The following is a 25,932-nucleotide window of genomic DNA, read 5'->3' on the forward strand; positions in this document are numbered from 1 at the left end:
GTAACTTGTTGTGGTTAATACTTACAAATCGATAGGAACTTGGGCAACACCATCAGTTTTTTTTGGGTCTATTTTATGACAGATCAGTGTAAAACTTGGTGAGGAGAAGCTTTGATTTTAATGCAGCTCATATTAAAATTGTGTCCATTGCTCATTTAGGAAATATCAGTTTGTGCAAAATTTGGCAGAGGCAGGTACTGTAGTATAGAATGTAAGACAGATAATGTCTTACAACATAGTTGCATCAGTCAAAGTATGCTCTTGTTTTTATACAGGATGATTTTCTTCTCTAGTCAGAGAGTACTGTACACTGTACAGACTGTAAAACCCATGAGGCATGTCTGCGATCTTTGATATTGGTTTGTATAAATAATACTGACTTGACTGTACACACACAGAGGTTTCATTTGGCGATGCAGTGATAGCACTGTTTTGTTCGACCTTGGAAAATTCCTCAGTAATCCCTCGGACTGTTTCCACAGGGTATTCCACAAACATGCAGATACCCTTGGACAGTCCCTCCTTCATCCTCCTGGCTCCAGGTGGTACTGTATACTTCTCGTCCGGGTTCAGGGATGGTCTGGCAGATATGGAATGAATAACTTATTACTGTCAGTGCATGGAAAGCGGTGATGACAACATGCAGCTGCTGTTCAACGTGAACATAGGCTACTCTGGTAGTTTTGGAATGAGAACATAGCTTTTTTAATGAAATGAATTAAAAATGGGAGGAGTTTTAAGGAGCAAAGAGTTTTCTCATGATCTCTTTTCTAGGCCAACATGTCCACAGGGTGAGGGTCAGATTATTTTTGTCTGAACACAGACAATAAAACCATGAACATAAAGCAGTGATAGGACCTCAAATCAAATTGCTGTTTTCTGGGTCTTAACATTTTGTATATTTTATTTTTCAACAGTAATCATTGGCTAAGATATTTGCGGGGGAAAAAAAACAACCTATCCAACAAATGCATTTATGTCACATAGTTAATATTTATACACTATCATGCTGTAGTTTTTTCCATTATCATTGAAAATATATGCAATTCTTTCTATTATCATGCTACATAAAGTATTTAGATTCCATCCATTATTTATTAGTTATGGTTGGAGCCACAAAATCTAAATTTGGTTCAAATCCTTCAATGTAGAAGGAGCTGAAGTATAGAAGTAACTATGAAGATTAGAAAAAATAAAATAAACTATTTGAAGGCAATAGAAACAGCAGAGTAATGTGAAAGTTTCTGAAACAGGAAACAAAAGCATAACTTTAGAGATAATATTGTTATACAAAGTCTGATGACACCAAATAAGATGCCTAAGTCCATGTCCTGCGTTTGTATTTGATGATGTTGAAAAGAAAAATCCAAATGGAAATACAGAATGGCTAAAACCACCTTCAGAATCAGCATCTTCTTTCACTTTGCAACTCTTTTGGACAGATCTAGTCTCATAAATCCAGACCGTTTGGTTTTTTTTTTAGTGCTGTACCAGAGCTGGAGAAAGGTCAGATTGAAAGCATTTTCATAGTGGAACAGGGAATAACCTCCATTTGTTTGTATTTCTTTAAACCAAAGACTTTGGTTCCGAAATGAAGCTCAGTTGTAATACCACTGATAGTCACTAGATGCTACTCCAAAAATGCCCTGAATCCTATAGACTTACACTGATTTTCTTTCTAAAAGTATGACCTCATTCTGACTTATTGGTTTTACGTGGACCCTCTCATAAGTATTCAGGTTCTTATTTTTATTTTTCCATCATTAGTAAGATCTCAGGTTGAAAAGAAGGATTCATGTTGTGTTGGGTTTTAATTGGCAGATTTGTACAACAGCTTACTTAGCATTTATTTAATAAAACAATTTTTTTTCCTGACAACAGTGAACCTTGCTTTAGAGGGTTATTTGCACATGTGGACATGATCCCTGATAGTAAAGTGAAAAGGTGTTGCCAACAGTTAACATTAATTTTTTTTTTTTTAATTTAGTTTTTACATGTTACAGTTAGTTATGAGAGGTATATAAACAAGTTTTTGTCATATACCTATTTGTCTTTTCAGCATCACATAGCAGCTCTATGAAATTCAACATCACTTACTGACATAAACGTTACAAACCAGGTTCTGTTACCCAATATTTTTCATTAATTTGAATATAGTCTTACAATGAACCAAAAATATTGTGATTAACAGAATTTTACTGGACCATGTGACTAATCATGTAAATTAATTTTTAGGATGAAGTTGAAGTGGACTGTTATCATGACATTGTATGGCAGTGACGAGTGGTCAGGGGAGGCAGAGCCTCACCTGTTATCATGAAAAAAAAAAAAAAAAAAAAAAAAAATTATATATATATATATATATATATATATATATATATATATATATATATATATGTATATATAATAATGTTGACATTTTTCCACTGATCTGTTCTATAAACATATTTTCTGTGCAATTCCAAGTCTGATTAGTTTTCAGTTGAAGGTTGTGGAATTTCCATTTTTCCCATTCAAATACAAGGAGGAGATGCACAATGTGGACAAGGCCAGCTCTGTCTCACCTGGATTGCGTAATCCTTCACAAACTGTGTTTCATTCTATGCAATTAGAGTGTGTCGCTGTCTTTCTCGCCAATAAAATGGTTTCAAATACTTTGATTTTGAGTCCTGACTTTCCATGATCTGGGTAATGTATAAAATGTATGTATGTAATTTGTTCAGTCTAGTAGATCATAAAACCACATAAAAAAAGGCAGTGGGGTGAGGCAGCCAGTACACCTGCCTCATGACAGAGGGCACTTGTGAGCCCACAGGTTCCTCTTGTGCAAATCAAATGCTGCAATTTGTTAATTTTTCCCTTCTCACCCTGCCTTAATCCATAAAGACCCAGTGCTACTTTTATGGCAGTTCCCAAATGAATCCTTCTCTATTTTTAGTCTTTATGTGGTTTATCATCATTTATTCTAATATTATGCTCTGTATTTTTTTTTCAATGACAATTAGGTAATTTTAATATTTAATTCATTGATCATGTACATGTTTGTAAAATCTCAAATTAAAGTTGAGGGTTACATCAAAAACTGAGGAAACAGGGGAAAAAAAAAAAAAAAAGTTTTTCCATAAAATATATCATTTACTGAATATTTCCACTGTCATTTGTCAAACTCCATGGGTGTCACTGGTGAGTCAATGTTGTAGAAAATGACGGTGTTTTCGTGTTCACTACAGAACCCCTCCATCCAAATGGGTCATATCTAATGACTATGAAAAGATGACAATGACACAAGTACAATGGAGGACCCACAAGCAGTACCACAGAGTAAAGTCTTTAACAGCTTTATTAACAAACAAACTTGCAACAGACAGGGGACAGGCAGCAGGTGGGTCAGAGGCAGGCAGTGGGTTGGGAGCTGAGGAATCCAAACGGGACCAGAAGGGCGAAGGCTGAAGATGTGGTCAGGGACAGAAGGCGCGTCAAACATCCAGGGCTAAGATGGAGAGACATGGTCAGGCGAAGGCCGGTCGTTACCAGGGCAGAAGACGGGCAGGCAGGTAGGGAATCCAGGCAGGTGGGTCAGACAGAAGAAAAGCACTGAAGAGTAACACACAGAGGCTGAAACAATCTGGCAAAGGACAAGGAGCAGAGGAAGTGAATATATAGGCCCCAGCTAAATGGGCTGCAGCTGGGGCACACAGGTGGATGGAGTTAAGTAATTAGGAGGTGTGGCTCAGAGAGATGAGGAGGTGTGACAGAGAGAAAGAGAACAGAACAGACAGGGATGTGACAGACAAACTGCATTGTACACCAATTATTTACATGTATTGAGAGGATTAGTGGATCAACAGGTATTTAACTTTTTATATCAGTAACTGATTTTGGTTGCCAGTGGATGTTTGCATCTTTATGGAGTCATCTCAAAATGGAAGATTACATATCCAACATAATTTGAAAGTAAATTTAATTTTGACCTGAAATGAAATATGTCTCATATGTACGTGTAAAAAAAAATGCTGATATGAGATATGAAACAACCTGTTAACTGTTGCCGATCAAATGGTGAATAAGATACTCTTTTGAATTCATAGTTAGTGCCTAATCAGCCATGAAGCTCACCACACATTGCTGTTGTACAGCAATGAAAAGGAACTAATTACACAAATTCCATTTTACAATACACACAAAACAGAACCAGACCCAGAACCAACAGCCTCTGACACCAGAAGCACACAAAACTAGTCCCTTAGCCAGCAGCCTGTCTGAAACCAAAAGGTGTCTGTGTGAATCTGTTTATTACAGTGACGCTGGTGAAAAAAGCTCGTTCTCCCAGCTGAGATTCCAACTGTATCAGTCTAATTCTGCATTTGAATGTCCATCTCAGGACTGATAATTTGGCTGAGCAAATAGACAGAGAACATTACATGGCACTACAGAGCAAAACATCAGTATTGTGTATGGTATCGTAACATATTGTATACTCATATCTGAAAAGAGTATATGATAGTACATATATATAGTATTTCTATGTATGCTGCAGACTGTTATTGATCTACTGCATCGATGCAGAAGACTATATTGTGATGCAAATTAGACTCAAACTTCCACACGTGTAGAAAAAATAAGGTAAGAGTGAAAGCATCCTGAATTTGTTAGAAAACAGCACAGAAGTCCAAAGAGACCCATCGTCTTGCACGATCCAAATCTCCCTCATTTGCCACTTTCAGCATTTGCTTGGATTTTGGAGTTTTATTTTGGCTGCAGGATGTCTTGCTTAGGAGTAATTCTGCTTTTGCATGAATATTGCATTGTTGCTATTGTCAGACAGGCAAGTATTTAATGATGGCTGCCAAAAAAACAAATGCTGGAGAGTCAGGCATACCACAGAGACAATCTGGCAATGAGCAAGTGGACCAGAGCTGTTTATATAGTGGTCAGCTGATAAGGCACAGCTGGGAGCAACAGGTAGAACTGCTTGTGGCGGATGAGGTGTGGCAAGGTGAGGGGGGAGACAGCCACAAAGCAGACTGACAAAGTCTGCATGAGCTATAGAGAACTAAAACATATAGACCAGGCTGCGCTCCTATATCTGCAGGATTTGTTAGCAATCTAGTTGGAAAAATAATAGCGCCCCCCCCAACTTATGTATAAATGTTTCCACTTAGATTATAATCAAGACACCTGCTTTATTAGTCTTAACTAACAAATGAGTAAAGTGGAAGGCAAAGAGATATTTGTAAGAGTTTGTCTTAGATTTATGAGATCAGTTTCTACAAACCACTCCCAGATCTGGAAAAACCCAGAAGTGTTAAGGCTGTAAATGCATTTTTGAGTCAGTGAATGTGACTTGTAAGAGAGTTATCAGCTCAAGATACTGCAAACAGAAAGAATGTGATCTATTATCATCTAATCAGACCTTTCACATACTGGCAGTGAAAGGTTTATCTGATTTTAAGGACAGCTGTATCCTCTATATCCTATTTTCATCTGACTCTCCTCACTAAGCTGTGATGGGAGTGTTAAGAAATCCACTTCATCTTTAGCACCCTCCTCTTTCTCTGCTAAAGTACATCAAAACCAGGCTCAATCCTTACAAAGAAGAAAAAAGAAAAAAAATGTGAGGGAGAATAAAAAAAGAACTAGCAGTCAATTTTATAACCATACAAGGCAGCCTCACATTCCTGCCTCAGACGTTTACAGGCTCTTAAACTGTGGCTCTGGTGTGTGCCAAAACCCTGGGGAGGAACTCTTATCTAGCTACAGTACAGAAGCATTTATTTATTTTCTACTATATGGAGGGAGTTATGGGAGGATGATGAGTGGAGTGAGGAGGGAGAAGTGCATGCAAAAGGTTAATGGGAACAAGTTGAGAAGGACTTTTGTCACAAGGACAGCAGTATGAGATGAGGAGCTTCAAAACCACTCTGTGACGTTTCCTCTACACTACATGGTTTTGGCTTGATCCCAGTTCTCCCCATTTGACCCTAGCCAACTTTGGGACTGCCCCCTACTGGGTAGAGGCATTTCAAGACAAAGATACAAAGAGTAGGTGTAGAAAACTATGAAAAGGAATTGGGGGAACACTCATTGAATTGTTACAACTTAACCCATAAAGACCTAGAACAATTTTCTTGGTAACTTTCAAATTAATGTTTCTCTACATTTAATCATTGATTAATGATTGATTAATGATTTTATATTAGTGATTTATCACCATATATTATGATATTATTGCAGTAAAAATCAGGTATTTTCCTACATTTCATTTACTGACCATGTCGGTGTTCATAAAAGCTCAGAGTAAATTCAAAGTTTATATCAATAAAGAGAAAACTGAAAAGGAACATGACATTTTTTTCTTTCTTTCTTTCTTTTTTTAAATTTCTTAAAAAAAAACATGACATTTTCAGCAAAATATGTAATATGTAATATTCTACATAAAAGCAAGAATCTTCCACCACTGTCATTTATTAGACTACATGAGTTTTATTGTTGAACCAATGTTGCAGGAGGTGATGGTGTTTCCATGCTAACTAAAGGGACTATGGATGCATCTGAAAAATACATGTGATGTTGTTGAAAAGCTGAGAAACTGCATTTTACCTGAATTATTTACATGTATTGATAGAATTAGGTTCAAAAGTTATTAAACATTTTAGATGAGTTGCTTTTGGGTCTTTGAGGGTTAATTACAGATAACGCCTTATACATTAAAGTCTGGTACTTGCTGCTATTATCAGCTATTATCTGACCTCATTTACAGATGAGAAAGAGATGACGGAACTAATGATTCATGTTGTTTTCATTATAAGCATGAAACCTCCCTTGGACCACAGTGTGGACCAAACAGCTGGTCTTAAGTCCAAAAGAGGTGGCCTGGGTCCGGATTAAACCAATCCTTGATCCATTTCATTTATATTGTGAAAAGACTTTGAGGATAGTTTGAACTTTTTCAAGGCTATTGTTGTCAAAACAAAAAAGGACGAAACAGTGATAGAATATGGAATGTTAAAATGAGGTGAATGAACAGTATGCTGATGTCAAACATATGCCCATCTATCAACCAGGCAATGTCAAGTGTGAGGAGATGAAACACATGGACGTTAACAGCAACATTCAAGTGTGAAAGCAAGAGGATCAAATACAGAATGTACAAAGCAGCAAAACTTCAACCAAGGGGCAAGAACATCAACTCCGACATGAAGCCAATGTGTAGATATCTTTAAGTATAATACTGTCAGTAGATGCTGCTCCAAATGCTCTGGCTCCCATTAAAATATGCTCCCTGATATGTTTTCTTCCATTAATGAGACCTCTGGTTGAGTGGAAGCTTGATGCATGTTGTACAAGGCTTTGACTGTCACATGTGACTGACAGCTTATTTGATAGCAGAGTACAAAAAATGTGTTTACTAAGTAAAATGAAACTGAAAGTCTGACAGACAGCTTCACTGAAATTGTAGTTACTAGGTTACACTAAAAAGCCATAAAATAACTAATAAGCAATATTTGACATTTACTCAATCACAAATCCTCATTTATATAAAAGTCTATTGACATTGTGAATGGAGATTTTTCATAACAATGTTAGGTTTTTAATATGTTTATACATTCAAGGAATTTTCTCTCCACTTGGAGTCTACATCTGAAGAAGGTCTGGTGGGTCATTTAGAGTACTAGATGACCACTGGCCAAGGAGATGAATTATGATCAGGTCTTTCAACCAAAATAATTTTCTGCACAGTTCACTGCAGACTAGTATGTCTTTCTGTACTTTAAGGAGGTACTGTATTTTGCTCTCTAGCATTCAAGTTTGATCCATTTAAAGGTTCAATATGTAGCATTCACAGATGATCATGTGTTTATATGAATTTTGATTGTCCTCTCACCTATAACACTCATAGATGGATGGATGGATGGATGGATGGATGGAGTGGTGTAGTCCAGGGTATACAGTGGTATATGGCATATACCTATTTATTTTTCAGTCAGCATTGCGTATACTGACTTCAAAATCCCCCCCTGCTCAGTAGTACCTGAGCCAAATTGCTCCTTTTTTCTCCGAGGATGGTGAAGCCATGACCCACCTACTCTGGCTCTAATTGGCTAGTATTTGATGCCTTCACTGATTAGATTGGTTAACTTTAGGCATGAGGACTGATGAGCCATTCAGAGGCTCATCAGTCTCAAAACAGAAGACAACTGTCAGCACAGTCTTGGCCAAAGACAAAATTTATTTATCATGACTATTTCACAGTGCAACTGTTACAACTTACTGTTCAACCAATAAGAATGCAGCATAAAATGATTGAAGCTTTCTTTAAAAAAAAAAAAAAAAAACAGCCTATGACCAGAATTTTGCACATAAATACTATTATCATAAAATGTAAATATTGAAGTTTAGCTCCAATATTGACTACTGTTTGTAGGTGTGACACTGGGGCTTTTCATTAATTTATAATTTTACTCTAACCATGAAAAATATTTCTAATGGATTGGATTTATATAGCACTTTGCATGGTATTCAAAGTGCTTTACATTGGATCCATTATTCATTCACTCCACAGACACACATGACATCTGTAGCCACAGCAGATGGAAGTGTGGCTGCCCTTCCATGTCAAACAGGCCCTCCAACCACCACCAAACATTCATAAAGGGCAAGGAGGTGAGGTGGGTGAATTGTCTTGCCCAAGGTCACAACAGCATGTGACCCATATTTAGATAGAAGTATGCACAACATGACTTTGCATGTTGTAAATGCTGTCAGTAAAGACATATGTGTACTGGTCATGAGGTAAATATGTGTTTGTATAGAGACTGCCCACCCCGACAGACCCTCACTCTTGTTCAGTGTTCAACTGTTGTTCCATGCCATGAGTTAAGACTCTCTTCCATGTGTGGATAATTTTTCCACAGCTCTGTTCTGCTTCGGCTGGCACAGCAGTGGAACCCCTCATTAAAAGCAGATGTAAAAAAAAAAAAAAAAAAAAGACTTATCAGGCTCGAGCGCAGACGCAAACGTCAAACCATATGGGTGTGCAACCTGGCTTCATGTATGTTTGATGGAACACACCGTCATGTATGCATGATTGCACTTGAATGTTGCTTTAATGTTTTTGTTTTTAATGTTTGTCTTAAGTATTTTTTATATGAGGCTGTCAAAGAGGAATTTCTGTCACTCATGAAAGACAAAGTCTATCTATCTATCTATCTATCTATCTATCTATCTATCTATCTATCTATCTATCTATCTATCTATCTATCTATCTATCTACACTGAACAAAAATATAAACGCACCACTTTTGTTTTTGCTCCCATTTTTCATGAATTGAACTCAAAGATCTAAAACTTTTTCTGTGTACACACAAGGTTTATTTCTCTCAAATATTGTTCACAAATCTGTCTAAATTTGTGTTAGTGAACACTTCTTCTTTGCTGAGATAATCCATCCACCTCACAGGTGTGGCATATCAAGATGCTGATTAGACAGCAGGATTTTTGCACAGGTGTGCCTTAGGCTGGCCACAATAAAAGGCCACTCCAAAATGTGCAGTTTTATCACACAGCACAATACCACAGATGTCACAAGTTTTAAGGGAATATGCAATTGGCATGCTGACTTCAGGAATCTCCACCAGAGCTTTTGCCTGTGAATTGAATGTTCATTTCTCTACCATAAGACATCTCCAAAGCTGTTTCAGAGAATTCATGAAGAAGACTGTGCGAGGAAAATGGTGGTCACACCAAATACTGACTGGTTTTCTGACCCCCCTGGACCACCCAATACAGTAAAACTGCACATTTTAGAGTGGCCTTTTATTGTGGCCAGCCAAAGTCACACCTGTGCAATAATCCTGCTGTCTAATCAGCATCTTGATATGCCACACCTGTGAGGTGGATGGATTATCTCAGCAAAGGACAAAGGAGAAGTGCTCACTAACACAGATTTAGACAAGTTTATGAACAATATTTGAGAGAAACAGGCCTTTTGTGTACATAGAAAAAGTTTTAGATCTTTGAGTTCAGCTCATGAAAAATGGGAGCAAAAACAAAAGTGGTGCGTTTATATTTTTGTTCAGTCTATCTATCTATCTATCTATCTATCTATCTATCTATCTATCTATCTATCTATCTATCTATCTATCTATCTATCTATCTATCTATCTATCTATCTATCTATCTATCTATCTATCTATCTATCTATCTAACTACCTACCTACCTGTCTGTCTGTCTGTCTGTCTGTCTGTCTGTCTGTCTGTCCTTTCAACAGTCTGCAAACTTAGGGTCTTTTTAACAGTTACACACAGATTGCGAGATTCCTGACTGCTCAATTTCTTCTGTGAATTATTAGATATTTTTATTTCTTTGAACAGAATTTATTTTCAGTCAAAACAAAGTACCTTGACATCAGATACAGCAGACATCAGTGATAAAATAGTCAAGACTCTCAACAAAATCAGTCTTTAATTAATGAAAATGACCATATAAAGCACAGTGTTGTCTGGTCCATTGGAAGCACAGGGGTAGCACCCTACTTAAAGTTACTTGTAGAATAACTGCATCAATATTAATCTTTAGCCAAAATGTCTCTCAAATTAAAAAAAATATATGTTTAAATTAACATCCTGTGTCCTGTTAAGTCAACGTCTATAACATTTTTTTTGTTCTTTGAAAATATGTGTGAAAATATGTTCACATCCTGGTAAACTGAATATGTGGCAGTGTATGTGGCTTCGAAAACTTTTACTGAGCAGAGGACATGATGCTGTGCTCTCATTGGAAGATTAATGATTCAATTTTTGGTGCCCCTAGCCAATCAGAATTGTTTTAATTTTTTTCTTATTCTTATGTCATTGGATCATTTTTGGTGGGTTCTCAAGTTGTCTTGAGTGAGATACAGACAATTTAGGACTTCAAAATGAACACAAAGCAGAGTCTTAACCTTTCCAAATCACAGGAAATTACGTTTTGTTCTGCTCAGTCCGTTTAGTTTCCTCCACATCTGGGTTTTACATAAGGAGTAACAGAAAAAAACAACAACAAAGATTGAAATGTTGGTGGACTTAAAATCAAATGCTTATACCATGCATTATCACCAGACTGACTGAGATGTCATGCAAAAGCACCTTTGTACCAGAGTATGATGTCACAAAATGTCATTCATTGATTCATAATACATCCGAGTTCCACCCTTTGTTAGACCCTTGAACCTCCTAAACGCCCACTTCAAACCCAAAACCTACAGTATGTAAAAATCTGTCCCAAAATCAGTTTATACTATTATATTTAGAAAGCTTTCTGGGTGTCTTCCTTAATGTCAAACCATGTGGACCTGTTATTCTACACAAAATCCACACAAGAGTTTGTTGAAGTCATTCTATTGAAGACACTATGATATCCTTGAATGAAACCCTGCTTACCTCCCAGAGAATTTAGTTGCAGATTTTCCAGGCTCCAACTTTCAGAAAAAAAGAAAGTGTGGTTGACAATGGCAGGAAAACGGAACATTGTAATGAGAAGTAGTCAGTTTGGCAGCGGTCAGAACACTACAGTGCAGTACAGATTAGATACTATCTGATCATCCAACATTGCAGGACAAGGATGTCATAATAAAGTAGTAAAAGGCTTTGGTTGTTCAGGCCACAGCACCGGATGTAACAGAAACAAACAGAGGCAGCTGTGAGTCCAAGTCATTAACTCATGAACCATCATAAAATGTAACCAGTACCCAGGATACTAAACCAATAAGAAGCATGTTCAGGTCAATAAAACACCATTGCTAAGGTCTATGTGAATGTAATGAGAATGTGTCATCAGGTTCATTCATGGTTGAAATGAAAGCAATGTGTTAACTTGTGTCTCCAGAAAATAACCAAAAAGTAGTTTATCTACCTTTTGTTTTCCTACACAAGCTACATTTGCAGTTGCAGGAATCAGATCTGCAGTGAAAGGTCATGTCCTTACAGGCATCGGTACAGTAATGCCGTCTGAGCCTGCCACAGCTTCCTGGGAAACAGAAGTTTTCCCCATAGGTGCTGAGTAACACACAGACCACTGAGATAATGAAAGCTTTTACCCTCTGCAGAGCTCATAAAAAAGGTTTTATCTTCAAAATGAAAACCTTAGTCAGTATGAAAGAAATAAATAGGACCAATGTCCTTGTATTTCACTGGTATGTTCTTTCAAGAGTTAATAAGTTGAATTTGCGAGGTTGTCAGGTTGTACCTCCATGTTTAGAGTCCTGTGGTCTTGATGCAAGTGATCAATCTCCCAATAGAAGTGGGTGGCACTTTCATTGAAGGATAACTCAACTAATTACAAGAAAGTCCATATATGACTTCATATCAGTGCTCAGTCATAATTATATTGATATCTTTAACCATTTCCATGTTATAATCCATCAAAATATGGCCCAGTATAAGTAAAGGCAAATTTGTAATACTTCAAAAATTCATCAGAAATCAAAATATCTCAAAACTGTGAACAAACTTTGTAGACATTGTTCCAAGGAAGCTTCATATAAAAAAAATTTAAATGAATTTGACAATTAGTTTTTGGGAAAAGATTGTTGAAATCTAGATATTGGTGACCTTGAGTTTGACCATTCAAGGTCATTCAAGGTCAAAGATCATGGTTCCAAATGAAAGTCCATATATGATTTCCCATTAGTGCTCAATAGTAACTATATTGATATGTCTAACCATTTCTTTGTTATAAGCCATGAAAATATGGCCCATTATAAGTAAAGGCAAAAATTCTAAAATCTAAATACCTCAAAACTGTAGCTATATATAAGGTAGGAAGCTACAAATAAAATTTCAAAAGAATCCAACCAGTAGTTTCATTAGAGAAGATGTTTGAAGAAATTGCTGATGAAGATGATGAAAACGATGATAAAGATGACAACAAAGACAAGGCCGCACACAGCACCTTCACAATAGCTCATGGCCAGTGACCTAAAAAACTACACTTGATATAAGTTGTTCTGCAGTCATTGGATATATACCTACATTTCTAAAAAGTTTATACTATACTGCCTTGAGTACTTGCATAGATTCTTGGTAAATGAGGACTTCAAACTAAAAAAACACGACTGATGAGTTGTGTTTCACAACTTCCAGGGCAGTTTTTAGTGTAATGATGTACAGGGTACGATTTGTCAAAAAACCAGAGGGGGGGATGTTTTGTTTTGTTTTGTTTTTTGTTTTTTGTTTTTTGTTTTTTTTTTTGGTCTTATTTTTTAATTCTTAATTGAGAAGTCAGAACAAAACAAGCTAATCATTTTAGAGCTTCTGTCTCTAAAGGTAACTTCTTTTCTCATTTCTCCTTCTGTCCTATGATAACTGACCTAGGATCATGAGCTCTGGGTAGTGATTGAAAGAACAAGGTCGCAACTACAAGTCGCCGAAATGAGTTTCCTCTGTAGGGTGGCTGAGCTCAGCCTTAGAGATAGGGTAAGGAGCTTGGACATCCAGGAGGGACTCAGAGGAGACCCACTGCTCCTCCACGTGGAGAGGAACCAGTTGAGGTTGCCTCCCTGGGCAGGTGTTTTTGGCATGTCCAACTGTAAGGAGACCTTGGGGCCAATCCAGGACACGCTGGAGGGATTATATCTCTTGGCTGGCCTAGGAGCACTTCGGGTTTCCCCCTAAAGAGATGGTGGAAGTGGGCTTCTCTGCTGAGGCTGCTGCCCCTGCGACCCGGACCAGGATAAGCAGAAGAAGATGGTACAGTATGGTATGGTACAATAATTGTATAAACAGTTTTGTCAGTTCATATCACTGATTACTGTATCTGCTCAGCTATTCTTTATTTCTGTGAAACTGTCTTAACATTAGGTATTTTTGATGGAAAATTCAGACAGTCTTACTCTATAAAACTGTGAGTCCTGTGGTTACTCAACATTTGCTTGACAGGTGCTTCCACACTGTTTTTAAATCCACTCAAGACTTCCTATACACTTTAAAAGCCCATGTAAAGTCTGAGACCAAAGCTGTAATTTATTGAACACATGTCCACATGGAAGAGTGACTCCTGCTGGATTCATTCAATACTGAGCTATCTTTCTAGAACCTTTTTGGAAAAAGCCCAGTGGGTTTTCAGTGGAGAGTTTTTTTTTTTTTGGTTTTCAGAGGTATGACTTATGTATGTTTCCCTACATACATAAGCATTCCTCATTCAAATATGGTAAAACTCTGGGTCCTGTTATGGAGGCTTTAGGTTGAAGCAGCTCAGACACTGAACCTTTTCTTTTCTTTAGTGATGCTATATTTCAATAAATACAGAGAGAAGTGATCCAAATCATTGTTTCCGTGTTCTGCAGGCCTCTAGTCAGCATGGTTTCAGCTTTAAAAGATGAAAGCCAGAATCTGGATGCCATATGATCCATAAATGTACAGGCACTGGCACCTCTCTTCATCTTTTCACACGATGATAGGGTGGAATACAGTTCAGAAAGGAGGGACCACTGCCGAAAGGTTTAAAACAGTGAGACAAAGATCTCCTGTAGGTGATTATAAGGTGAAAGGGATGAAGGATCTCAGTGAGAATGAAGGACATGCATGGAGCCGGTCTATGAAAGGAAATACGGCAAAAGTAGAAAATGATGACGATGATAATATTAACCCTTAAAGATCTAGAACTATTTTGGTAGCAACATCCAAATGAGTTTTCCTCTACATTAAACCTTTCCTTAGTGACTGATCACCATGTATTATAATAATATCCTCTGTATTTTGCATTTTCCAGTATCTTTTCTGTAAAGTAAGGATAAAAAAAACTGAGAAAACTGAAGAAAATAACTGACTTTTTCAGCAAAATGTATCATTAACTGAACATAAAAACAAGTGTTTACCACGACTGTCATTTGTCAAACTAAATGGGTTTTACTATTGAATCAATGTTGTAGAAGATGATGATGTTGAAGAAGATAACAGTGGTGTCTGAATGTCCTAATGGGTCATATCTGATGAAAAGCTGGTGGCTGAAGCTGCGTTGGACAGACCAGGAGACAGGAACCTTTCGATTTAATGTGGACACAGGTATGAATCCATTGGCAAACAAGAGGAGATCTTCCAGAGTTGATGTTTTGTTGAAAGACCTTAATTGTTGGAGCAGATGCAGCTGATCTGGGTCCTGTCTCCACCCACAGCTGAGGGGGTGTGGCCTGAGAGCTCCCAGGGGCAAGTCAAGAAGATCACAGAAAAAAAGTGCAATAGTTGTAGAAAATAGTACTTATAGGTTAATCCTGTCAGTGCCCTTATCCATGGTACTGATGAAGATCTGGAGTTGGTCCCAGAGTGCCTTCAATGGCAGCTCACTGCTCCGAATGTGTGCTATGTGCTTATGCAAATACTAATGCTAGGTACTGTGTGTGTATTAGGATAGGTAAAATATAGACACTGAATTCCCCTACAGAGATAATAAAGCAAGTTAACCATTAACCTTTTGTAGTTAAACTGGGCCTCGTTTAAGAAGCACTTGTACTGTAATTTGGTTCTTAAAAGCCACATATGGGTGGTTTTGGAGAAGTTGCTTGCTGTGTTCACTGTTTTTAGTCCAACGACCCAAAGGTCTGATGGACTATTGGTATCAGTTGTCGTCTGTCCGTTGTCTGTCCGCCTGTCCGATAACAATTATTCAAGAAACTTCTTCTCCAAAACAGTCAGCCAGAATCAATTTAAATTCATAGCAGGGGTTCCTTGGGGCAAGGTCTACCAAGTGTGTTCAAAGAATTGAGAAATATTGATTTTTTAAATTTTCTATGAATTTTTGAAATTCTAAAAATTGCCACTGGTTTATAATGGGAAAAATTTCAAAGTGCAGCAACTTCAAAACAGTTGAAGATATTGATATAATTACTATTGGCAATAGATAGGAAATCACATATGGGCTTTCATTTAGTGCCATGACCTTTGACCTTGAGTAACCTTGAAAGGTCAAATGAATGTCAATTAATGTCTTTATATGCCATTGGACTACAGGACCCTTAGTTCTGTTTTTATTCCTATATTGTTTTGATTTAGTTATGCCTCAGGTATATTCATGTTTATGCATGCTATTTGCAGTTTTCTTATGTGAGCTGGAGCATTTGCTTAACCAGATGAGACAGGTCATATGCACCCATCATACTAAAAAAACTAAAAGAAAGGTCAGATGTGAATGTGAAGCAGTGATGGGTCATCAATAGAGGGCGCAAGGGACCCGTCTGACCTGTTTCACAGGAAGATGACAGAAATCACATAAAATAGTTTTACAAAAACATGAATGTTTAAATAAATGAGCTACACATGAAACAGCCCATGAGTACAGTGTATACTCTGCATTCTAGTGTAGTTTAAAAATGTCATCAGCCATTTAGGGCATTGTATTGTATTGTATTTCTGAGGAAATACAAGCTCAGTAGGTAATACTACTGAAACACATTACAAAGACTGGATACCTTGGTGGGTGACACTGCTGACTTCCAAGCAGTAGACTGGAGTTCAAATCCTGACAGGCGGAGTAACAACAGTGCTTTTTAATTCATAGTTTAACTTCTATTTTTCAATGTCATGTGATCTACCCACACTACCTTGGCCCCTGGTCTAAATGCATTGGCCGTAATATCAATGGAAAAGACACATGTCAGGGACATGCTGACTTTAACAATAGAGTAATTAACAAATTTTCATGTTTGAAGGATAGACGGGTTAAATTTACATATTAAATATCATGACAGAAAACACATATTGTGTATTTTTATTTTAATTTAAATCAGTTAATTTAATAAATTAATTTCCAGACAATGACCTTAACTGAGGCAAGTGTGGCCTACAGGTCTTTAAATGCTGTCCTGGGTTCTTCTGTGACTATTTAGATGAGTTGTCAATGTGCTTTTGGAGTCATTTTGGTCATCTGGCCACTGCTGGGAAGGTGCACCACTGTTCAAAGTTTTCTCCTTTTGTGGATAATGGTTTTCACCCTGCTTCCAAAGACTTATAAATGCTTTTAACCCTTTCCAGACTGACAGTTGTCAATGACTTTGTTTCTCATCTGTTCTTGAATTTCTTTAGATCATAGCATGATGTGTTGCTTTTCAAGACCTTTTATCCTACTTCACTTTGTCAGACATGTTCTATTTAAGTTATTTTCTGATTCAACTGGCAGTATTCAGACCTGGATGTGAATAGTGACGTGAAGAAATTGGGTTAAAGATGCCCTGCCATACAAAACCAATGTGAGCCAATCAGAGTCAAGCTGATTAGCATGTTGAAAATTCATGATAACTGGTGCAAATCGAGCTGAGTCTTCCGGCATCCCTTGGCAGAACTTCAGACACTACCACCAAAAGTAATGACGTGTGGCAGGGCACCTTTAATCATAGTTCAATTGAGATGTAACAATGGTAGGCCATTACTTTTTCACATAGGGCCAGGTAGGTTTACATATCTTTATTCCCTTAATAAAAAATAAAAAAAATCATCATGCAAAACTCCACTTTTATTTACTCAGGTCATCATTGCTTAATATTATGATTTTTTTGATTATCTGAAAATGTGACAAATAGGTTATGCAAAATTTAAGAAATCAGGAAGGGGGAAAATACTTTCACAGCACTGTATATGTCTTTATGTCTGCCTGTCTATCTGTCTCTCCTTGTCTGTATGTCTGTCTCTATAGCTGGGTTTCCATTACAGTTTTCCGCAAAATAAAAGTGATATTTCTACAATTTTGACAAAGAACAATTGCCACTTGTAGGTGTTTCTATTGAAGAGTGTCCAATCTTGCAACATGTCGTGATTCTTGTAAAATACTGTATAGTTCCCGCGAGACGCTCATGTAAGGAAGATGGACACACTGAGTTTCATGCCAAACGTCCACGGTGTTGGCACTGTAGTGTTGGTTGCATTTACTGCTATTGCAGTGACTGTCTTAAACTAAAGAAGAAGGGCGAGACTTGTACATCAGGAATTCACCAACGAGTTGTGGATCCAGAATTTTGAAATGACACAGGCAACATTTAATGAACTGTGCGATGTTACTGAACCTCTCATGGCACCAGACTTGCCATGCCCTCTGGAAGCTGTTCCTACACAAAAGCCAGTGGCTATTCCCATATACAAACTAGCGATTACCTGTTCTGAGTACAGGGGAATAGGTAAGATGTTTGGCGTGAGCAAAACTACCGCGCACAGATGTGTGAAAATGTGCAAAATGTGTTTCCATTACACTTTTCTGCTACACTTCTATATCGAAATGTCTCAAAAACCACCTCATGAGAGCATAAAAACTTTTTTTTGCAACCTTTGACAGTTTTTGTGGCATTTCGATGTTTCCATTACCAGTTTTCTATTACACAATTTACATTTTGCACATTTCTGAGTGTAATGGACACCCAGCTTATGTCTGCCTGTCTATCTGTCTCTCTTTGTCTATATATCTGTCTCTATGTCTGAATGTCTTCCTGCTTGTCTATCTGTCTGCCTGTCTATCAGTCTGCCTGTCTCTCTGTCTGTCTGAACAGGATTGCTCCTGTTGACTGGGTCACAGCCTGTAATAAAAGGTCTACTCCATAATGACATTCCATAAAAATGAATTGGTGTGTTCTCCGTCTCTGCCTCCTCCCTCTCGTCAGGAATGTGGGTGGTGAGTTATCACACTTTCAAAGAGTGGGCATGTGTGCCAGCTGGATCCGAAAGGCTGCCCTGGTAAATGTTTCTGCTCGTCCTCGGATGGGGGAGCATTTTACATTCCATTGTGGATAGAAAACCTGGGTCATGTCTTACTTACTCTCTCTCTCTCTTTTTTTTTTTTTTTTACTTTTTACATTCTTTCTTTCTTTCTTTCTTTCTTTCTTTCTTTCTTTCTTTCTTTCTTTCTTTCTTTCTTTCTTTCTTTCTTTCTTTCTTTCTTTCTTTCTTTCTTTCTTTCTTTCTTTCTTTCTTTCTTTCTTTCTTTCTTTCTTTCTTTCTTTCTTTCTTTCTTTCTTTCTTTCTTTCTTTCTTTCTTTCTTTCTTTCTTTCTGTCTCAGTAATAAACACCCCATACATAATACTCAAGAGCAACACACAGGAAATACTAAAAATGTATTTATTTATTTATTTATTTTTAAGGGGTATAAGAAAATGACAAAATCTCCTGCCATAGAACACGCCCCTCAGGTGAAGGATCATGCAGAGCATTAACATGACTTTGTTAAAAAAAAAAAACAAAAAAACAAAAACTCAACAGATCTTCAGAAAAGGGAGTGTTTCTGGGGTAATGGTGTTTTACTAACAAAACTGAGACAGTCTCTGCATACTGCATCATATGTAGTCTTCACCACAGTAATAAAAAACCCTCCCCTCCTGATTTGTCTTTGCATGTCTGAACTGAACCGAACTCTTACTTTATGTTTCAGGCGTTACAGGAATGTTATCAGGGAACTACGAGTCTGTGTTCAAATTGTCAAAGCTTTTAATTACGGGTTTTGATTCTGCAGACTAGAGAAGAAACAGGAAAAATGTCATGGTTGATGCTGCCCTGTCTTTACTGTTCGATCTTAGCTTTAGGTCAATCAGCAGTGTAATTCATTTATCATGCCCCCCCCACCGTACAGAAAATATAGTACATAGGAAAATGTGGAAATTGGAAAAAAAAAAACAATAAAACCACATATTCTTAGATTGCAGTTTTTCAGGTTACTGAAATTAGACCCCTAATGATAACATTATGCTTTCACTGCAGTAGAAGTCTATTTCTGCACAGACCGTAGACTGTATATAAAGATGGATTCTGTGACATTGCTGCCTCCAAATGTGTAAAAACAAATGAAAAAGTAAACAGAGTTTACTAATACCCCTGCCCGGATGCACAACACTTTGTTCCTCCTGCTCACTGATACCCTGCCTACCCAGGAATTCATTTTGAGTCTTAACTTTTAATCTTTTGAAAAACTTTTCAAAAATTTGTAACAACAAAAATTTAAATTCCGCCATCAAACTGTGCACTGTACCTTTCCTTGTGGTAAAGAACGTATGTCAAATTGAAAAAGCACCCAGTGAATAGTGTCTGAGAAATGAGTTGGATGTAAATTTCAGATGGATGGATGGAATTCTTGGTATATCTATATTAGGGTGACCATATTTGATATGGCTCTGCCTAAAGATACTTAAATGATCACACACTACATAAGTACCAGAGTATTCTGTGCAAAGCATCTATAAACCTGGAGAAAATATTTCAGTGAAACAGGCTACTTGGAATTATTTTTTTATTCTAGCTGTGGAAGTGTAAAAGCTGCTGTGTGTAAATACTTGTGTCCTTTTTTAGGACTACTTCAGCTTTCAAGATCTGGCAAGATAAGGTTTTGCTAACCCTTGTGTTTTGCTCTGTGTGTTTTAAGTGTCTTAGCAAGGCAGAATAACAGACAAAAACAATAAACGGAATTTAATTTATACAGGTTTCGTCAAGGTACATCAATAAAAGATTTAGGTGTTTAACAAGTATTTGAATTTTGGCCCAGTAGTTTTTGTTTTAGGTCTCTATTTTCTAAATCCCTCCACCTGTTTTTTGGCATTGGTTGAACTCCATTAAGCAGTCCCTTCCAAATGCAAACACAGGCCTCCATTGCACTGCAGACACTTCCAAGGAGTGCTTCTCTTGTAGACAGTGCACTGTTGCCTTCCTTTGCTGACTTCTGTCTCTTTTCCATCTCTACAGTGCTTGTAGACTTGCATACTGGTCATCCAAGCCAACACACAAACCTGCATTACTGTTGATGGCAGTTCAGCAGAAGACATCCTAAAAATGAAAGATTGGATCAGAAAAATCAGGGTGAAGATTAATCAGATTTAAGGCGGCCATGGCTCAGGAGGTAGAGTGGGTCGTCCAATAACTGAAGGGTTGGTGGTTCAAATCACGCTCTTTCCCAGTCACGTGCCGTTGTCTCCTTGGGCAAGACCTCGCCCACCTTACCTCCAGTGTCACTCACACTGGTCAGTCTGCCCCTGGGCAGCTTAGGCTACAAACATAGTTTACCACCACCAGGATGTGAATGTGAGGTTGAATTAATAATGGATCAATAATGAAAAGTGCTTTAGAAATCTAATCCATTATTAATTTCAAAGAACTCTTGACAACAGCAGAAGAATAGCAAATGTAATAAATATAACACTAGGGTCAAGAGTCACAATACAAGCAATGCTACTTCAGTAAAAAAAAAAAAAAAAAAAGAATACATAATAATAAAAGTAACATTCCACATGACAGTTTGAAATCAGCAGAATAATATTCACAAATAAGTAGTCTTATATTGATAATGTGTAGTAGTAATAGTAGTAGTAGTATGTATGTATGTATGTATGCAGGAGTGATGCAGCAAAGTGGAGCGTGAAACAGCAACAGTAAATAATCTTCACTACTTACTTGGATTTAAATGTATTTCCTCCATCCTTGAATCTGTTGGGTGGTGTTTAATTGTCAAACTTAACATGTTTGGAATGAAAGAAAATAAAAAAGACTGCAGAAAAACCCAGAAAAAATGTTCTAAAACAAAGGCCAAACTCTGTGATCCTATGGTGCATCTATGGACAGGTCCATCCATCCTCACATCCACAGTCTGCTATGGATTAGTGCCTTTCACTACAGTATTGTCCTGTATATCACTGGAAAGCGCAGTCTTTCTTCCAGTGGGATTTGGAACTTTTCCGACTGCATGGACAGTGACAGAGTTATGGTCATTGAAATGGCACTTGTGCCTATACATAAGCTTTTAAAGAGTTTGTCCTGTGAAAAACAATGATGACAGGACATTTTCGCTAATTTATAAAAAACACCCGGACGTTCTGGATAGGGCGGGAAAAAGGACATGTCCGGGCAAAAGAGGATGTTTGGTTACCCTAATCTATATAGATATATGTAGATACGTGAAGATACAAAGAAGTTCTTTGCACCATCCAGTAGACTGATTGGTTTCCTACTGCTCATCTGTTGCATACAGGACTGTGATTGAAAACCCTTTTGTTTGATAGATGTCTTTCTTCAAGCTAAAAAAAAAGTTTAAAAAAACCCTATACATTTCAGTGTCCTTTTATTGTGACCAACCTAAGACACACCTGTATTTTGTTTGCTGATGAGCCCTTGACCAAGGTATTTAACCCCCCATTTGCTCCCTAGGCATTGGTCCACTGCCCACTAGCCATGTTTGGCTAGATCATTTTTGGTGTGTGTTGCATGTTCACATGTAAAATATACTGACAAATAAAGATTCTCGTCATTCTTTTGTCCAATCAGCATCATGATAGGTCACTTATCTCAACAAACTGGAAGAACTCAGTGACAAACATCATCCACATCAAAACATCTAGAGACTCAATGTTCATTCATTCATTCATTTTCTGAACCCGCTTTATCCTCACTAGGGTCACGGGGGTCGCTTGAAGCCTATCCCAGCTACATAGGGGCGAAGGTGGGGTACACCCTGGACAAGTCGCCAGTTCATCGCAGGGCTGAACATGAGACTCAACGTATTTTACCTAAATCATCAAGAGGTGAGGTGGAAATGCATCCGGTCTGGTCACGGTGAAGCTGCAGAGACATCTTTAGACTCAGACCAGTTCCAACAGTTATATGGTGATGTCACCTCTAGGACTTTCAGTTGTGAAGTCTACATATTTACAAATCACATTTATGTACAGGGTGGGGAAGCAAAATTTACAATGAACATTTAGTTGTTTTTTCTCAGCAGGCACTACGTCAATTGTTTTGAAACCAAACATATATTGATGTCATAATCATACCTAACACTATTATCCATACCTTTTCAGAAACTTTTGCCCATATGAGTAATCAGGAAAGCAAACGACAAAGAGTGTGTGGTTTGCTGTATGCACTCGTCACACCAAAGGAGATTTCAAAAATAATTGGAGTGTCCATAAAGACTGTTTATAATGTAAAGAAGAGAATGACTATGAGCAAAACTATTACGAGAAAGTCTGGAAGATACTATTAAAGAAGAATGGGAGAAGTTGTCACCTGAATATTTGAGGAACACTTGCGCAAGTTTCGGGAAGCGTGTGAAGGCAGTTATTGAGAAAGGAGGACACATAGAATGAAAACATTTTCTATTATGTAAATTTTCTTGTGGCAAATAAATTCTCATGACTTTCAATAAACTAATTGGTCATACACTGTCTTTCAATCCCTGCCTCAAAATATTGTAAATTTTGCTTCCCCACCCTGTATTTCACAGTCTAATGCTTCAACAGTTTTATGTTTATGTTTATGTTTACGCATTTGGCAGACGCTTTTTTCCAAAGCGACTTACAGGGGAAAACCAATTAAATCACTCAATCAATCAAATTTTATTTATATAGCGCCAGATCACAAAAAAGTTATCTCTTGACATTTTATATATAGAGTTGGTCAAAACCAGACTCTAAGTCAATTCTACAGAAACCCAACAGAATCCTCCTGGAGCAAACACTTGTGACTGGTGACAGTGGCGAGGAAAAACTTCCCTTTAACAGGCAGAAACCTCGAGCAGACCCAGACTCCTGGAGGATGGCCGTCTGCCTTGACCAGTTGGGGTTAAAGAGAGAGAGTAGAGAAGGGGAAAAAGAGAGAGCGATAGAGATAGGGACTGGGGGAGAGGGGGAGAAGGGGGGAGTAGGGGGAGACACATGGAGGCGGTTGAGGATAAGTGAGTGGTGATGATGAGGGCAGGGAAGAGGCCGGACCACCGCAGCAGGTCCAGAGATAATCGTGAAAGAATCTGTGGTTGTCCTGGGAAAAACCTTATTAGAATATTTAAAATGGAATGTTTGAAAGTGCTAGGACAGGAGGTGCTCTCGGAAGAGCTGGGTCTTCAGGAGCTTCTTGAAGATAGGCAGGGATGACTCTGTTCTTGTAGCACTTGGTAGAGCGTTCCACCAACGTGGAACGACCCATGAAAAGAGCCTGGATTGTCTTGCACAAGGTCTGGGGACCACCAGACTACGTTCCCCAGACGAGCGGAGTGGTCGTGGGGCGACATAAGCTTTTATTAGTGCACCTAAGTAGACAGGAGCAGACCCACGGAGAATTTTGTAGGCTAGGATTAAAGATTTGAATTTGATGCGGGCAGCTATGGGTAGCCAGTGTAACTCAATGAGTAAGGGGGTGACATGTGCCCTTTTAGGCTGATTGAAGACCAGACGCGCTGCTGCATTCTGGACCATCTGTAGTGGTTTGACAACACAAGCTGGGAGGCCCGTTAGACGAGCATTGCAGTAGTCAAGACGGGAGATAACCATAGTCTGCACCAGGAGCTGTGTGGCCTGTTCGGTTAGGTATGGCCTGATCTTTCTTAGGTTGAACAGAGTGAAACGGCATGATCGGGTGACAGAGGCAACGTGATCCGTGAAGGTCAACTGATTATCAATCATGACTCCCAAGTTACGTACTACACTGGTAGGAGCCAGAGGTATGGAGTCAATAGTGATGGAGATGTCCAGCTGTATGGTTGGCTTAGCTGGGAAGACCAGCAGTTCAGTTTTGGACAGGTTCAGCTGAAGGTGATGGGCTTTCATCCATGCAGATATGTCAGAGAGACAATCTGAGATCCGCACTGAGACTGTGGAGTCATCAGGTGGGAATGACAGATAGAGCTGGGTATCATCAGCATAGCAATGATATGAGAAGCCGTGTGAGTGGATGATCTGACCGAGTGAGGTGGTGTATATGGCAAAAAGGAGGGGGCCCAACACAGAGCCTTGGGGGACCCCCGTGGTGAGGCGGTGAACTGCTGATGTGTGCCCTAGCCAGGACACACTGAAGGACCGACCAGTAAGGTAAGATTGAAACCAGGAGTGTGCGTGGCCTTTTACAACAAACAGACAGTTTATTGACTTTGAAAATTATCTGTTAAACTGATAAACACCAGATGTGTAAATGATGTGGAATTAAAAGAGAATTGACTGCAATACATTCTTTTTTTTTTTTTTTGGTGAAGTAAAGTTGGTATTTTTATATGTATTGTACATTATCACTGGTCTACAAGTAAACCTCCTCCAAAAATAAAAGTAGTGAAATGTTACCAAGTCACAAATAAAGAAAAGTCAAAAATCCTGGTTGACTGTAGTTTCCAAGATTCTGCCGATGTACTCGGTACAAAGGTAAGTAAAAAACACAGAGGATGCTAAGTGAAAGATTCAGTTAATCGTGTTGTAATTTAAGGGTAACATCATTAAAGAGCGTGTCATTGTGACAAATCCTAGCGTTTCATGTGGTGTCTCCATTCACTACTGTAACAAACATCTCAAATTCCACACAGCTCAAAGTCTCTTCCTCATGTGCTAACTCTCCTTGTATGACTCTGACTCATCTCTAACAAACAGTAGATGCAGTGTTGCTTCACTACTGCTCCACCACAAAGATTTACCAGAGGGTTTTTTTTTTAATAATGAACAAAAGTTAACCAGATCAATCATTCTACTGGTGGATGTGGAGATCCTTGTTCCAGCAGACTGGTCTAATGCTGCCTTCATATGCGCTATCTGGGGGATGTTCCTTTACACTAGGGAATCTGAAAGTATGAAAGTGCTTTTGTTGTTATAGCGAAATGAAAAATGGCTGGAACACGATTTATAATGACCTGCTACTTGGGTAAAAGAGTTTTGGATGTGAAAGTTCATCTGCTACAGCACTGTTTTTGTAATTTTTTTTGTTTTGCAGATTATGTATGCTATAAATGTATAAAATCATCAGCTAACAGCAGCAGAACATTAATAAAGTCATTTTTTATCATTTGTTATGAATCCCTCGTTGCTCTTCACCATGTTGAAAAGTTCAAAGGTTATTTTCATCTCAGCAGCTCGTGTAACAAAATTTTTTCCACTTCTCCAGTGGAAAATATAACATGAGGGAGCATTCGTGCAATTTTCAAGTTCGTAACTAGTTTACCATAATTCCCATAGCACTGAAGGCAGCAT

At 38.1% G+C, this 25,932-nt stretch overlaps 1 long non-coding RNA gene across 1 annotated transcript; it reads right to left on the bottom strand.

The window, feature by feature from the left end:
* Positions 1–4,679: 4,679 nt before the first annotated feature.
* LOC115421162 (uncharacterized) lies at positions 4,680–25,932 on the bottom strand. Its single transcript, XR_003935640.1, has 3 exons — positions 25,839–25,932; positions 18,376–18,381; positions 4,680–4,706 (listed from the first exon to the last, which is right to left on the bottom strand). It is a non-coding gene; the product is annotated as an uncharacterized LOC115421162 (long non-coding RNA).

The sequence above is a fragment of the Sphaeramia orbicularis genome, chromosome 6, assembly GCF_902148855.1.
Source record: "Sphaeramia orbicularis chromosome 6, fSphaOr1.1, whole genome shotgun sequence".
Classification (NCBI taxonomy): domain Eukaryota; kingdom Metazoa; phylum Chordata; class Actinopteri; order Kurtiformes; family Apogonidae; genus Sphaeramia; species Sphaeramia orbicularis.